Consider the following 17,099-nt stretch of genomic DNA (forward strand, 5'->3'; position numbering starts at 1 on the left):
AAGTCCAGGAATGATGATGTTCGTCCGTGCAAGATGACGTTTTGCCTCTTTCTGAGTTCTGTTTTTTTGGAGGGAAAAATCCGAACTCCACGTGCAAACTCGAACCTATCCGAGCCTGCACATCCCTAATATATATATATATATATTAGGGGTGTGCACCGGACACTTTTCGTGTTTTGTGTTTTGGTTTTGGATCTGGATCTTTCTTCGTGTTTTGGATCTGGATTGGTTTTGCCAAAACCACCCTTCCGTGTTTTGGGTTCTGGGTTTTGTGTTTTGGATCTGGATTTTTTCTTAAAAAATAAAAAAAAAACGCTAAAATCACATAAATGGGCCTTTTTTTGTTCCTACGCTATTAATAACCCCAATAACATTAATTTCCACTCATTTCCACTCTATTCTGAACACCTCACACCTCACAATATTGTTTTTAGGCCAAAAGGTTGTACCGAGGAAGCTGGATGACTATGCTAAGCGACACAAGGGGGCGGCACAAACACGTGGCCCATCTAGGAGTGGCACTGCAGTGGCAGACAGGAAGCCAATCAGCGTTATGGTGTCCATTTGCATGTAGCACGAACCCGGGAGATCCGTGCTACATGCATCTGTGTGATTGGCACAGAGCAATGACAGGTCCGTGAGACCCGTCTGTGCTGCTGTGGTAAAAAAAAAAAAAAAAAACCTGTGTAAAAAAAGAAAAAAATGGCGTGCACCCCCCCAAAAAAGAGCAACCAGCCCCGGGCATTAGTAACCCAGTGCTGGGTGTGCTTAAATACAGGGGACAAACGACGTAGGGGTCCCCTGTACTTAAGCACAACCAGCACCGGGCTAGTCAGAACCAGCGCTGGTTGCCAAAATACGGGGGACAAACGACGTAGGGGTCCCCTGTATTCTGCGCAACCAGCTCTGGGCTCTGATCCGGTCCTGGTTCTGGAAATATAGGGGACAAAAAATGAGTAGGGTTCCCCTGTATGTTCCAGAACCAGCACTGGACTTTTTCTAGCGGGGGGCTGATGCCACAGCCAGGGGAGCCCTTTCACCGGGCCCCCCAGCCGCAGCATCAACCCTGACCGCTAGTCAGCCCAGGCCGGGGATCCCTGGAGAGCTGGGGACCCCCCCAATAAAGGGGTCACCCTCTCCAGGGCACCCCAGGCCCAGGCTGATAGCCCGGGGCTATCCCCGCCACCCCTGGTGGCGGTGGGTGGCGGGTTGATTGTGTGGTGTGGTGTAAATAAAGAATATCAAACATTGTCTTTACAAGTAGAACTGCAAGTCCCAGCTAGCCTGCCCCGCATGCTGGTACTTGGAGAACCACAAGTACCAGCATGCAGGGCATTAAGGGCCCACTAGTACCTGTAGTTCACCTGTAAAAAAAATGTTTAAAAAAACACAGGACACACACACCGTGACAGTATAAGTTTATTAAACATACATACACACACACACACACACACACACACGTACACATACTCACCTATGTAACCTGTAGCATCGGTCCACTTGTCCGGTAAAGTATCCCTAGGGGACCTGTGAAAAAAAACATACTCACCATCTCCTATGCGAGGTTCTGTCCTCTTCGTTCCAAAGTAGGCATCCCCGGACTTGGCAAAAAAAAAAAACGAAAACGCGATCCACGAACTTAGTACCGTTCTATAGAACGGTACTTCCCGAATGAGAGCTTAGCGGCGGGGTATCACCATGGAAACCCCGCTGCTAAGCGTTCATTGGCTGTGAGAGGTCATCTCCCGTCTCTCAGCCAATGAACGGCTCCCTCCATTGTAGTCAATGGTGGGAACCGCAGGGTAAACTTTAATAACCTTGCGGCTCCCAGCATTGACTACAATGGAGGGAGCCGTTCATTGGCTGAGAGAGACGGGAGATGGCCTCTCTCAGCCAATGAACGCTTAGCAGCGGGGTTTCCATGGTGATTCCCCGCCGCTAAGCTCTCATTCGGGAAGTACCGTTCTATAGAACGGTACTAAGTTCGTGGATCGCGTTTTCGTTTTTTTTTTTTGCCAAGTCCGGGGATGCCTACTTTGGAACGAAGAGGACAGAACCTCGCATAGGAGATGGTGAGTATGTTTTTTTTCACAGGTCCCCTAGGGATACTTTACCGGACAAGTGGACCGATGCTACAGGGTTACATAGGTGAGTATGTGTACATGTGTGTGTGTGTGTGTGTATGTATGTTTAATAAACTTATACTGTCACGGTGTGTGTGTCCTGTGTTTTTTTTAAACATTTTTTTACAGGTGAACTACAGGTACTAGTGGGCCCTTAATGCCCTGCATGCTGGTACTTGTGGTTCTCCAAGTACCAGCATGCGGGGCAGGCTTGCTGGGACTTGCAGTTCTACTTGTAAAGACAATGTTTGATATTCTTTATTTACACCACACCACACAATCAACCCGCCACCCACCGCCACCAGGGGTGGCGGGGATAGCCCCGGGCTATCAGCATGGGCCTGGGGAGCCCTGGAGAGGGTGACCCCTTTATTGGGGGGGTCCCCAGCTCTCCAGGGATCCCCGGCCTGGGCTGACTAGCGGTCAGGGCTGATGCTGCGGCTGGGGGGCCCGGTGAAAGGGCTCCCCTGGCTGTGGCATCAGCCCCCCGCTAGAAAAAGTCCAGTGCTGGTTCTGGAACATACAGGGGAACCCTACTCATTTTTTTCCCCTGTATTTCCAGAACCAGGACCGGATCAGAGCCCAGAGCTGGTTGCGCAGAATACGGGGGACCCCTACGTCGTTTGTCCCCCGTATTTTGGCAACCAGCTCTGGTTCTGACTAGCCCGGTGCTGGTTGTGTTTAAGTACAGGGGACCCCTATGTCGTTTGTCCCCTGTATTTAAGCACACCCAGCACTGGGTCACTAATGCCCGGGGCTGGTTGCTCTTTTTTTGGGGGGGTGCACGCCATTTTTTTCTCTTTTTACACAGGTTTTTTTTTTTTTTTTTTACCACAGCAGCACAGACGGGTCTCACGGACCCGTTAGTGCTCTGTGTCAATGACACAGATGCAAGTAGCACGGATCTCCTGGTCCGTGCGTGCATCTGTGTCATTGAAATACACAGCAGCACAGACGGGTCTCACTGACCCATCTGTGCTCTGTGTCACTGTCAATCACACAGATGCATGTAGCACGGATCTCACGAGTCCGTGCTACATGCAAATGAGCACCGTAATGCTGATTGGCTGAGAGCCGTGACAGACGGCTCTGTCAGCCAATCAGCACTTTGCCCATTAAAGGCAAAGGCATTTTTTTTTAAATGGCCGCTCGAGGCAAAACCTCGAGATCCGACAGCAGATCTCGAGGTTTTGCCTCGGGAGAGGGATCCGGGGCAGACAGGGAGATCCGAGCTTGGGCTCGGATCGCCCCGGATCCCCGAAGTTCGGGTGGGTTCGGTTCTCAGGGAACCGAACCCGCTCATCCCTAATATATATATACTGTATATATATATATACTGTATATATATATGTGTGTGTGTGAGTTTTTCCAAGATGTTTTGCTGTGAAATTCTTGTACTAGGTATTTATTGCAGACCAAAGCAGTATGCTCAATTATTCCTTCCAATTCTTTATTGTACATCCAAGAAATCATTCCCCTTTAGTTTGAATAAATTTGGCAGATAATTTCTCTTTTTGTAAAATTTTGAAAAATCTTGTATCTTGGGGATATAACAACTGTTTTTGGCTTCAGTACTCTCAGGGTCCCCTCATTTTATGCAGTAGGTTGTTTAGTTTTCACAATGGTATATCTCACAAGTTCTCAAACTCGGTCCTCAGGTCCCCAAACAGTGCATGTTTTCCAGGTCTCCTCACAGAATCACAACTGAGATAACTACCTCCACCTGTAGATATTTTAAAATGTGTCAGTGAGTAATGAGTACACCTGTGCACCTGCTAGGCGACCTGGAAAACGTGAGCTGTTTGGGGTCCTGAGGACCAAGTTTGAGACCCACTGGTATATCTTGTTTGTCTACATCAGTGGTTCTCAAACTCGGCCCTCAGGAACCCATACAGGTCACGTTTTCCAGGGCACCCAGCAGGTGCACAGGTGAATACATTACTCAGTGACACATTTTTAAAGATCCACAGGTAATTATTTTACTTTTGATTCTGTGAAGAGACCTGGAAAACATGCACTGTGTGGGGTCCTGAGGACCGAGTTTGCGAATCTGTGGTCTACAATAATATTCCAACACATTTATGAATTTGATTCAAGACAGCGCAAACTAACAAAAAATTACATAATTATACTTTAGTTGGGCTATATGGTGGTAAGCTGTCCTTACCATGCCCTTACCTGCCCAAAAAATCCCAAAATAGGCTAAGCACAGGGGTGAGAAAAGTCTGAGCAGCTAAGGGGTTAAACATGTAAATTGACACTGCGAGTAATGCTGGGCATACACTATGCAATTATCTGTCAGATATCTGTCCAATCTGGCTGGTTGGAATGAAAATCTGGTAATGTATGGGAGCAAATAACAATAGAAATTTGCTCCCAAACACTAGAAAACAGACCAGATTTTCCTTCCCACCAGACAGATATCTGACAGATAATTGTAGAGTGTTTGCCCAGCATTAGTGTATTTTGTTATATAGGACTCAGCTGGTTAAAGTATAAATTAAATAATTATACTTTAGTTGGGGTATATGATGGTAAGCTGCCCTTACCTGCCCAAAAAGTGCCAAAATAGGCTAAGCACAGGGGTGAGAAAAGTCTGAGCAGCTAAAGGGTTAAATATGTAAATTGACACTGCATGTTAAAGTGTATTTTGTTATATAGGACTCAGCTGGTTAAAATATACATTAAATAATTATACTTTAGTTGGGATATATGATGGTAAGCTGCCCTGGCACTGTGGCAGTAAAGGGCCCCAAACCATGATTACTGCCACCAATGTGTTTCAAGGTTTGGATGAGATACTTATGCTGGAATTTAGTGTTTTGTTTTATCCAGTCCCAGACATATACATTTTCACTTAAGCTATATAAGCTATGTAAGTTCTGTTTTAAGCGTCAATCGGACATTCGTCCAGTAGTCTTCTGACTCATCCAGGTAGCCTTTAGCAAACTTTAAAGTGGCATCAGTGGCCTTCTTGGAAAGTAATTGCTTCTTCCTTCCTATCTACTATACTTACTCAGTCTATGACTGATGGTGCAATCATTACTGACATTATCCAGTGCAAGAGAGTCCTGAAGATCCTTTGACATTATCTTGGGGTACTATGTGATCCCCTTGAATATTATATGCTTTGCTCTTGTAGTTATTTTTGTTGGATGACCACTGCTGAGTAACAGTTTTCTTCATATGTACATTGTCTGACGGATAATGAGTTGGTGAAGGTCAACTTTTTTAGAAAACCTTTTTTCTAGCTCTACCTGTGACCATCTTTGATTGATGCATGACGTGTTCACAATATTGGGCAGCATGATGGTGCAGTGGTTAGCATTGTTACCTTATGGGTTAATATACCGCCTGGACTCTATCTGTGTGGAGTGTGTATGTTCTGTTCATGTTTACTAGAATTTACCTGGGAACTCTGGTTTCCTCCCACATTCCAAAATCATACAGTTATGTTAACTGGCTGTTGAGTACATATTTCTATGTGTATGTGTGTGTTTGTATGTTAGGGAATTAGACTGTAAGGTGTGACATGGACTGATGTGATTGACAAATGTTTACTGTATATAAGCTTTGTAGTTGGTGGTGCTATAAAAATAAATTATAATAACAATGTAACCACTATTGTAAGGAGTCCCCAATATACCTAATTCAGATGTGTTGATCTGACACTTCATATGAAAAACCTGACGAAATATGTTTTTAATGACACCATGCAGATGGTAGTGTAAGGATATTGTGACAGCACACAAGCAAGGATCCTCCTTGCATCATCAGGGATCTTTAGGCTGGAGGAGGCAATGTTATTGAGATGTAGTTCATCATATTTGGCTAATATTCCCCACAAAATATATTAGTTAGAAGAATCCATGCCTAGAAGAATTCAAGCCATATTAATGGAAAAAGGTGGCCCAACAAGGTGAACCACGAACTAGATTATCAAGTCAAACTTTAAAAATGAATTGTAACTTTTGGAAAATGTGCACTAAGCTGTGTATTTATTTGTAATGTGCATTGAAGGAGCGCACAATATACTGTGTTTGCCAAATCATGTAAAGCTTCAGTTTCAACAGAGTTAGCTCTACAGCTCTAGCAGTATTTCATGTCCATGTCTGCCAATGCCAGCTATTAATCATAATAATGACCTTTATTGAAAATGTTTTTTCCAAGTTTCTGATTGGTATTTTTTAGTAGCTTTTGCAGAAACTTATATTTAAAAAACAAACAAAAACAAAACAGTTTATCTTATATCAACCAACTTTGTTATTCAGGAAAATATATGGTTTCGCGTCCCCCCATACTTACCCCGTTCCCGATGGTCAGTCCTCCTTTTCTAGGTTGGTCCCATCTCCCTTACAGTGGAATCCCTTGGGGATCGTAGCCAGGCTTCCACTGCGTACATTGAGGAGACGGGACAGACATTCTGCAATTATATTATACTAGCAAATATACCTCGTTTCACCTGGGTAGACCTTAGATATTTATTGTTTCCACTTCCTTCTCAGCTAGGGACCTATTCATCAAATGATAAATAGCCCTTTAACCATGCGAGCGGATCTCTCCGCCCCTGACTCCCGGGTGGCTTTACGCATGCGTTACCTCAGGTTTTTTGTAGCAGCTGTCCCCATACCAGACCAATGATGAATTGCTCCAGTGTTAAGTATCCACCGTAGCGAGGTGGCTCATTGGGGGACTTATTGCCACCGATGATGAATAGGGCCCCTAGTAACACATTTGACATTCCCCTCTCTCACCTGTGTAGTAATATATTTTCCTCTCTCACCTCTGTAGTAACACAGAGTGTCCATAACACTCCACTCTATACACCTACCCCCTAACCCTAAACCCACTACTTTATACTTACCCCCTAACCCTGCACCCAATACTGTGTCCTTATCCCCATAACCCTGCACCCAATACAACCCTGTACCCAATACTGTGTTCTTATCACCCTAATCCTGCACCCAATACTGTGTCCTTATAACTCAACACTTAAACAAATATTGTACCCTTACCCCATAACCCTGTACCAAATATCGTATCTTTACCCCAACCCTTCCTCATTATTCAAATAGGGGAGCCACACCAACTGCCAGTGATGTTTGGCAGCACTTGGGGTGACAGTTGGTGTTTAAATATTGAACTGTGCTACAGCCACAATGAGACAGTCAGTCAGGTTATTGCACGGGGGGGGGACATTTTAGCCCTTTTCACCCCCTTAGGAGTCAAATTTTAAAAAATCCCTTCTTAGTGGGCACCTGTGTCATGGAAAGAAGGTTCCCCCCATATGTTCATGTTTCTAGGTGTAACCCTGGTTAGGGTTACGGAAATAATTCATATATACAATTGAAACAGGTATATATTTTCATTAATCTACTTACAGCAAAATGCCATTTATGAGGTAAATGTTTAATATACTGTAGGGATAGATATGATGTGATGTAAATATAAGTAAATATGTGGAAATGTATGTACCCTGTGCATGTTAGATATCTATGATGTCAGTGGACTTTGGTACTTCATGCTGCAGATATACATTTCACAGACATTGGTGATAGTTGCAGAAGAGGGCGGAGTAATATAGATGGGAGTGAATTGGCTCCTGTCAGGAAAATAGGTTCCGGTGAGAGGGAGGACATATAACAGCTGTTAGCAGCAGTTGAGAGGCAGTCTGCTGATCCCTCCCTCCAGTGCCTGCCCTCCTGTGACCCGGGCAGCCAGTGAGCGGCTATATGCTGCCGGGCGCAGGGGGGCAGAGCCGGAGATGGAGCCCAGCCGAAGCTGGGGAAGAAGGTGGGACAGTGGCACTCACCCTGTCTACCTGATGATGCCAGAGAGGCAGCGTCGTGGGAGGTGGACCAGGCAGCGTGAGTGGAAGTGGCTAGGAGCCGCACAGGAAGTCCCGGCGTCAGCCGCCATGTCAGCGGGGAGGCAGCTCCGGAAGTTCTGGCTACTGTCCAGTGACAGGAGGGCTGTCTGTTTGGTGGCAGGCTATGACAGAGCCGAGGGAGAGGGAGACTGCAGCGGCGGGGGTGAGGCTATCAGCAGTCATCCCTGCACAAGCAGCTGGAGACCCTGTGTACACACAGCCCCTGTCAGTGAAGCAGACTAGTGTCCTGCCGGGGCAGGCACAGGGCCTGATTCAGAGCTGAACGCTCTTTCCAGAGCGCTCGCTCTGAATCAGGGCCCTCCTCCATGAAAATGGAGCGGCCTCCTGGCCGCTCGTATAGCTGTGGGTGACCACCCACAGCATATGCGAGCGGCCAAAAAGATGGTCGCGATGGCCTTGCGGTAGGGTCTCCCAGCCACAAGCCCTGGAGTGATTTTGGCTCTATCAGAGCCAAAATCACTCCCACTGACATCACTAGTGATGTCAGTGGGGCCGGACTCAGACGGTAAGCGTTCCCATGGGAACGCCTCCGTCTGGCAGGCACGCCCACCAAAGGGGCCGTGCTGTCAATCAACATCGACAGCACGCCCCCTTTGGTGCGAGACCCGGAGCGATGGAAAGCCCGTCGTTCCCCGGGTCTCGCGCATGCGCACGACGGAGCTCCCTCAGTGGGGAACATCGACCCGCTTGCGAGCGTCCTGACGCTCACGAGCGGGTCTGAATGACCCCCACTGAACACTGACATGTGGTCATAAAGCCGTCTATCTCCCTGGAAAGTACCAGTCATCGGCTGTGAGTAAACATAACTTGTGCACTTACAGGATGCAGGACAGCTGATAGGCAGGCCAGTGTTAACTTGATATAAGTGGAGGAAGGAGCCGGGGAGTGTATTTACAACAGCAAGACATCACTTTAGAAGGAATCAGAAGTAATTGAAAGAGAGAGTAGCTGTACCTTGTATTAATTACCCAGGGATGCATACTTTCTCCTTCTACATAAACTTGTGTCTGGAATAAAAAGTAACTAAAACAGCATATACCAAGTCCTATTCTGGCTTCTGCTTTGTGAATTGGCTGTAAAATATTAACCCAGGCAGTATTTAAAGTGACAGCTTAAATGCAAGTTTTGTTATAAATGATATTGCCATGGCAAACTCTGGGCTAAAAGTTATCTCTGATATCCTAATATCTATTTATTGGTAATAACCTGCATTGAAGGAAACATCAGACCAGGTGATACTTCTAAAAAGTGGTATACCATTATAAGGTGTATAGTAGATATGTATGCATTGGTTGAGTTGAGTTGTAAAACAATTGAATCATACATACCACCTATTCTAGAAACCGCACTAAGTTTAGGCTTACCCAAGCAAGCCCCAGGTAGCTTCCTGCTCTAACAGAGCAGGAAGCTCCCTACTGACATCACTGGTGATGTCATTAGGGCCGCCTACAAACAGCAGGAGTTCCTTCAGGAACACCTCCGTTTGTCCGGCCACCCCCCACCCCGCCTACAAAACGGGGCGTGCTGTCGATCAACATCGACAGCCGCCCCGTTTGTAGTGAGCCCGGGAGCAAGTGAATTTGTCACTCGCTCCGGGGCTTGCGCACGCGCACTGCGAGCGCTGCACGTGCGCAGGCCCTCACCATCCACCTGCTTGCGAGCGCATAGCGCTTGCGAGCGAGTCTGAATGAGGGCCTTAGTGTTAGGTGGCCTTACTATAAAGTATTATAGTAATATATAAATATTTTAAAATGCTAATAAATAAACCAATCATTAATAAGTAGATTATCTGAATCATTCTCCTTTTAGAAAAGCAACTAAACTCCACTCCACTGTCTTTCAGTTCTTTACAGTCCCTTGTGCTCAGTGTTGCATAGTTTAGTGCAGCTTTATTTCTCTCACTGAGTGTACATAGAGCAAGCAGTGATTCTGTTTCTGGAAGCAAGAATCAAATAAGGAACATGACTTCCTGCTTCATCATTTTAGTTATGTGCATCCTGGGTCCTGGTGAACTCTATGCCAGGCTTCTACCAACAGGACAGACACACGCTCCAAGAGAAAACCTAAAGGAACAGCATAATATACGCCACCAAGAATGGCATCATGTGAGTCATCAGGATCAGCATCATGTGCACCGTCATTAACGGCATAATGTGTGCCATCAGATGCAGTTGAGTCACAAGGGGGGTGCGGGTCGCACCCAGGTGTCACCTGCCGGGGGGTGACACCAAGGTGCAGACTCCCCCTCAGTGACAGGAGCCGGGTGCTGCACTGTATAATTAAGTGCAGCACTTGGCTCCTGACACTGTGAGGGAGCTGGCCGCCACTGCACACAGGGCAGTCCGCACCTCTGCCCCCCCCGCCACCCAGTAATAAGCACAGTGACTGAACCACGGGGGTTCGGCCGTGAGGCCATGAACCTGCCCACGAGACCACCCTATTTTTTGTCGGCTCGGGGCTTCGCCACATGCACCAAGTGGCACAGCTGGGAGGGACGCCACTGATCAGATGCATGGGTTCACCCAGGAATTTGTTTCTTGAATGGTCAAGTGGCTGAACTCCACCTGCAGCAAATCCATCTGCCAGCAACAAATGGTCAAGATCACTGCTTCTGCTTCTCCAAGCAAGATTCCACCAAGTATCCAGATCTCCTCCTTCTATATTTCTTTATTTGCTGCCTGCATCCATGTGAACTATACACCAGACCTTTTCCAGCAGGACGGTTGGGATGGTCACCCTCTATGATGCATCCATAGAACAACATCAAGAAAGGCATCAGGCATCATCATGTATGCGCTGTATGCACAAATATAGTGATATACATAATGCAAGACAAACTAAAGCAATGTGCGCCATGCCTTAAATTGATTGGGGGGGGAGGGGGGGGGCGATAGCAGGGAGGATGATAGAGAATTCAGCTGACTGCAGTGGCCTCTACAGGTACCAGATCTTCATCTAGCCAAGCATAAAGAAGGGCCAGGGAAGTGATAGAGGAGGCCAGGAGATGCTGGGGATAAAGACAAGGAAGCTACAAGTGAGAATGATAATAAACAGGAAAATTCACAGGTCCAAACAGCGCCCCCTGCCATGTGGCACAGGTCATACTACCCCCTAGTTACGGCCCTGACTGAAACATATACCGCATCTCTATATTGTACACACTGGAGTAAGTTAAAACAAAGAAGCAGTATGTTGATTCATCACTTTTCTGTAGTCCCTATAGACTTGCATGTGAAAGTTGGAAACTGCTTACTAAAGAGTAATGGAAAACTCTATCCACTGGGACATTACACTCTCCCTTAAGGTTTCTTTCTCTGCTGTACAAGTGTATATCTGTTCCTGGATACAATATGTTCATTTAGAGCAGCCACTCAAGGTGGAGGTTATTAGGTGCTTGAATAATAATAATCTAATTTTGTTCTTAATATGTTGCGTAAGATTAAATATAACAGTACCTATTGATTTATTTCACTTTAAGTTTGCATCATTCACTGTTTGTATCCTTTTTATACACTAGTTTACACATGATCACTCATATAACCAGAATCACTGGGAAAGTTTAAGGTCATTCTTAAAATGATGCCACCGGTCTAAATCCCGTCAGGGGAATCCAGCACGGGATTTAAGATAGCTGTTGAAATACCGACGCCTGTTTTAATCCCGACGGCGGAATTCAGAAGGGTGCCATCTCTAACGAGGTAAGTCTGGGGCGTCTTAGCTGTTAGCCGTGGGGGGGGGGGGTGTTAGGTTTAGGCAGCGAAGCGGTGTTAGGCTTAGGTTTATTGAGGGTGGAGGATAGCGTTAGGCACCACTGGGGGATGGTTAGGGTTAGGCACCACTGGGGCAGTGTAGGGTTAGGCACTAAGGGGGGAGGGTTCTGTTTAGGCACTAACGGGGAGGGGTAGGGTGCGGGGTGGGGATAGTTAGGGTTAGGATACAAGAGGGGGAGTATGAGGGAAGGTAAGTATACTTACCAGGGAGGGAGCGCCCCGAACTATTCAATTCAGCTCTCTCAACACAGCCACTTATGCAAGAGGTGCAATGGAAATATTCAACATAAGCTGAAACCTGTACCTATTAGTGTGGGGCGCATATATAACGGGTCTAAGTTGTCTGAAGAAACAAAAAAACAGAGGAATGGAGTCCAGGGGCAGAGAGCCCAAGGAGGAGGTGCAGAGTGTAGCTCAGGGCCGGATTTGCTGCTAGGCAACCTAAGCAGCCGCCTAGGGCCCGGTGGGTACCAAGGGGCCCGTGACCAGGTCCCCCAAAAACTGTCCCTGGGGAGAACCTGCAGCGCTGTTTATGTCATGCTGCTACTAGCACCAGTCGGGAGATAGGACTCACATACCGGCAATGTAGTAAAGCAGCACGTCAGAGGCCCGGCTGCTACTAAGCTGGGGGAGGAGGCGAAGTTGAGGACGGGGCTGGCCGGTCGTATCATTAAGCAGAAAGGGGTGGGCTCGGGGATGCTGCATGGAGTGCCACGGTGAGGAGGATTCCGCTGTGCCCGCAGACAGACAGTGACAGTGTTCCACTGTTTCTCTCCCCCGCTGTGCCGCTGTTAAAGCTGGAGCTACATGAACAGGCGAGCCATGCAGGCGTGGTGCATATGAAGGTCATAGGCAGGTAAATTTGCTGGAGATGGTGGGGAGGGGAGAAAGGCGCGGAACTGTGAGGGGATGGTTGTCTGTGCTGGGCTGGGAGGGGGTCTGTGAGGGGAGAGAGGTCTGTGCCGTGAGGGGAGAGGGTCTATGGCTGCTGAGAGGGGGCACTGATGAGAGGGGGTGTATGTACTATGAGGGGAGAAGAGTCTCTGCGGGGAGGGGGGATCTGTGCCGTCGGGGATAGGGTCTATGGCTGCTGAGAGGGGTCTGTGAGGGAAGGGGGTGTCTGTACTTTGAGGGGAGAGGAGTCTGAGAGGGGAGGGTGGGTCTGTGCTGTGAGGGGGGACCTGCAGTGTGAGGGGAGAGGGGCTATGGCTGCTGAGAGGGGCCTGTGAGGGGAGGGGGGTGGGAATGATGGGTGCTATCTAAGAGGGCATGTGGAGCTGTCAGTGTGACTATAACAACTAGAAGCTGTGTGCATACACATTTATTTATGAAAGGAATATATATATATATATATATATATATATAATTTGCTGAGTTACTACCTATTGTATAGGTGTTTTTATCTTATTTTCTGCTCCCTTACCTTCTCCCGTCTCCCTCTGTTCTTCCCCCTTTCCTCCCGTCTCACACTATTTTTCATCCTGTCTTCCTCTGTTCATTTGACCCCCTTTCATCCCGTCTTGCCTATCACACTCTGTATGTATGTATACACACATACATGCACACAAACATTCATGCACACTCCTTTCACGTATATATTTGTTACAGGATGAGATATATAGATATATATATACCGTACTTTCTGCGCTATAAAGCGCACCGGATTATAAGGCGCAGTCTCAATTATGGGGTCTATTTCTGTACTTGACCCATACATAAGGCGCACCGTATTATAAGACGCATGCTAAAACGGTAAAAAAAGGTAACAGAAGCAAAACATCAAGTTTGGTGGAACTTTATTCTACTAGGTATTTAACAATACACTCAAATTATTTTTTAAAAATCTTCTCCCACAAATCCATCAAACTCCTCATCTTCTGTGTCTGAATTGAACAGCTGGGCAATTTCGCTGTCAAACATGCCGGGTTCCCTCTCATCATTGTCGGAGTCAGTCTCGTTACCAGGTGGCTGTTAAGCAATGATGTCGGCTTTCATGAAAGCTCGGACAACAGTTAAGGCAGATACCTTAGCCCAGGCATCCACGATCCATTCACATATGGTGGCGTAACTCGCCCGGCGCTGCCTCCCAGTGTTAGTAAAGGTATGTTCGCCGTCTGTCATCCATCGCTCCCACGCCGCTTGCAACTTCACTTTGAACACCCTGTTTACACCAATGTCCAGCGGTTGGAGTTCTTTTGTTAATCCTCCCGGAATGATGGCAAGCTCCGAATTCATTTGCCTCACTTGGTTAGTCACAGTATCGGTGAGATGGGCACGCATGGAGTCGCAGATCAACAGGGACGGTGATGCGTGGAAAAAACCATCCGGTCTCTTTACATATACCTCTCTCAGCCACTCTCTCATTTTGTCCTCGTCCATCCAGCCCTTTGGATTAACCTTAACAATGACTCCGGCTGGAAACTTTTCTTTTGGCAGCGTCTTCCTCTTAAAAATGACCATAGGTGGTAGCTTCTGTCCATTACCGTGGCAACCAAGAACAACAGTGAAAGCCGACTTCTCATGCCCCGTGGTGCGTATCAATACCGTGCTGCTCCCCTTTTTCTCCACAGTATGGTTCACGGGGATGTCAAAAGTGAGGGGGACCTCGTCCATGTTGGTGATGTGGTTGGGCTGGATCTTTTTGCCGGTAATCTTGTTACTGCAGTAGGTGCGGAAGATGGCCAGTTTTTCTTTGTAATCTGCTAGCAGTTGGATGGAGAGATGACGCCTTTTCATAAAACGAAAGCACCAAGACGGACCTCCTTGAAAGTGTTCGATCTTCATGTCTTGTGCTATCGTTGTTGCCTTCAGTCGAATGGTGACTGTAGAGATGCTTCTCCCGGCTGTTCCGGCCACCTCGCTTTGTTCCCGCGGAAACTCTGTTTTGTCTTCCTAACTTGGAGCAGTTCATTTTCTTGCTTCCTCCACTTCCGAACCATAGATTCATTGATGTTGAATTCTTTCGCAGCTGCTCTGTTCCCATTGGCAACCGCGTAACTGATAGTCTGCAGTTTGAATTGTGCCTCGCAAGCATGTCTCTTCACTGGTGCCATTTTCTGGGGTCATCGCAGTGTACGTAATACGTAGTGTACGTATTACGTCCCGGTGTCAGCAGGAAATGGTCCGACAGTCAATCAAGCGAAGCGCTTACCAAAGTCGCACAACAACATTCTTACAGATTTTGGAACTCAGTGCACACATAAGGCGCACCGGATAATAAGGCGCATGGCCTATTTTTGCGAAAATTTAAGGCTATTAGGTGCGCCTTATAGTCCGCAAAATACGGTATATATATATATATATATATATATATATATATATATTAGGGGTGTGCACCGGCCACTTTTTGTGTTTTGTGTTTTGGTTTTGGATCTGGATCTTTCTTCGTGTTTTGGATCTGGATTGGTTTTGCCAAAACCACCCTTCCGTGTTTTGGGTTTTGTGTTTTGGATCTGTATTTTTTTGAAAAAAAGCATAAAAACAGCTAAAATCACAGAATTTGTAGGTTTTTCTGCTCCTATGCTATTATTAACCTCAATAACCTTAATTTCCACTCATTTCCAGTCTATTCTGAACACCTCACACCTCACAATAGTGTTTTTATGTCCAAAAGGTTGCACCGAGGTAGCTGGATGACTATGCTAAGCGACACGAGTGGGCGGCACAAACACGTGACCCATCTAGGCGTGATACTGCAGTGGCAGACAGGATGGCAGTTTGAAAAACTAGGCCCCAAACTGTACATAATGCAAAGAAAAAAAAGAGGTGCAAGATGGAATTGTCCTTGGGCCCTCCCACCCACCCTTATGTTGTATAAACAGGACATGCACACTTTAACAAACCAATCATTTCAGCACCAGGGTCTGCCACACAACTGTGGCTGAAATGATTGGTTCGTTTGGGCCCCCACAAAACAAGCTGGCAATTAATGTGTCCCTGCACAAACTGGCTCTACGGAGGCAAGATGTCATCCTCATCCTCCTCATCCACCGATTCCTCACCCTCTTCAGTGTGTACATCCTCATCCTCACAAAGTATTAACTCGTCCCCACTTGAATCCACCACCACAGGTCCCTTTGTACGTTCTGGAGGCTGGTCTCCCTGGAAGAGCTGATAATTCATTTTGATGAACATCATCTTCTCCACATTCTGTGGAAGCAACCTCCTACGCCTTTCGCTGACAAGGTTCCCGGCTGCACTAAACACTCTTTCGGAGTACACACTGGAAGGGGGGCAACTCAGGTAAAATAGAGCCAGTTTGTACAGGGGCCTCCAAATTTCCTCTTTTTCCTGCCAGTACAGGTATGGACTGTCTGACATGCCTACTTGGACCGATGTAATCCTCCACCATTCTGTCAATGGTGACAGTATCATATGCAGTGACAGTAGACATGTCAGAAATTGTTGCCAGGTCCTTCAGTCCGGACCAGATGTCCAAACTTGGTCCTGCCTGCCCTGCATCACCGCCAGCGGGTTGCTTAGGATACCTAAGTTTTTTCCTTGCAGCCCCAGTTGCGGGAGAAAATGAAGAAGGAGCTGTTGACGTGTCACGTTCCGCTTCAGCTGACAGTGTGTTCACCAGCAGGTCTTTGCACCTCTGCAGGCTTGTGTCGGCCGGAAAGAGAGACACCACATAGGCTTTAAACCTAGGATCGAGCACGGTGGCCAAAATGTAGTGGTCTGATTTCAACAGATTGACCACCCTGGAATCCTGGCAAAGCGAATGAAGGGCTTCATCCACAAGTCCCACATGCCGAGCGGAATCGCTCCATCTTAGCTCCTCCTTCACTTTCTCCAGCTGCTTCTGCAAAAGCCTGATGAGGGGAATGACCTGACTCAAGCTGGCAGTGTCTGAACTGACTTCACGTGTGGCAAGTTCGAAGGGCTGGAGAACCTTGCACAACACGGAAATCATTCTCCACTGCGCTTGAGTCAGGTGCATACACCCTCCTTTGCCTATGTCATAGGTGGATGTATAGGCTTGAATGGCCTTTTGCTGCTCCTCCATCCTCTGAAGCATATAGAGGGTTGAGTTCCACCGCGTCACAACCTCTTGCTTCAGGTGATGGCGGGGCAGGTTCAAGAGTGTTTGCTGGCGCTCCAGTCTTCGGCACGCAGTCGCTGAATGGCGAAAGTGGCCTGAAATTTTTCGGCCCACCCAAAGCATCTCCTGCACGCCCCTGTCGCTTTTCAGAAAATTCTGCACCACCAAGTTTATTGTGTGAGCAAAACATGGGACGTGCTGGAATTTGCCCAGATGTAATGCCCGCACAATATTGGTGGCGTTGTCAGATATCACAAATCCCCAGGAGAGTC

This window comes from Taudactylus pleione, unplaced genomic scaffold (genome assembly GCF_031769625.1).
Source record: "Taudactylus pleione unplaced genomic scaffold, aTauple2 ptg000102l, whole genome shotgun sequence".
NCBI classification, from domain to species: Eukaryota; Metazoa; Chordata; class Amphibia; order Anura; family Myobatrachidae; genus Taudactylus; species Taudactylus pleione.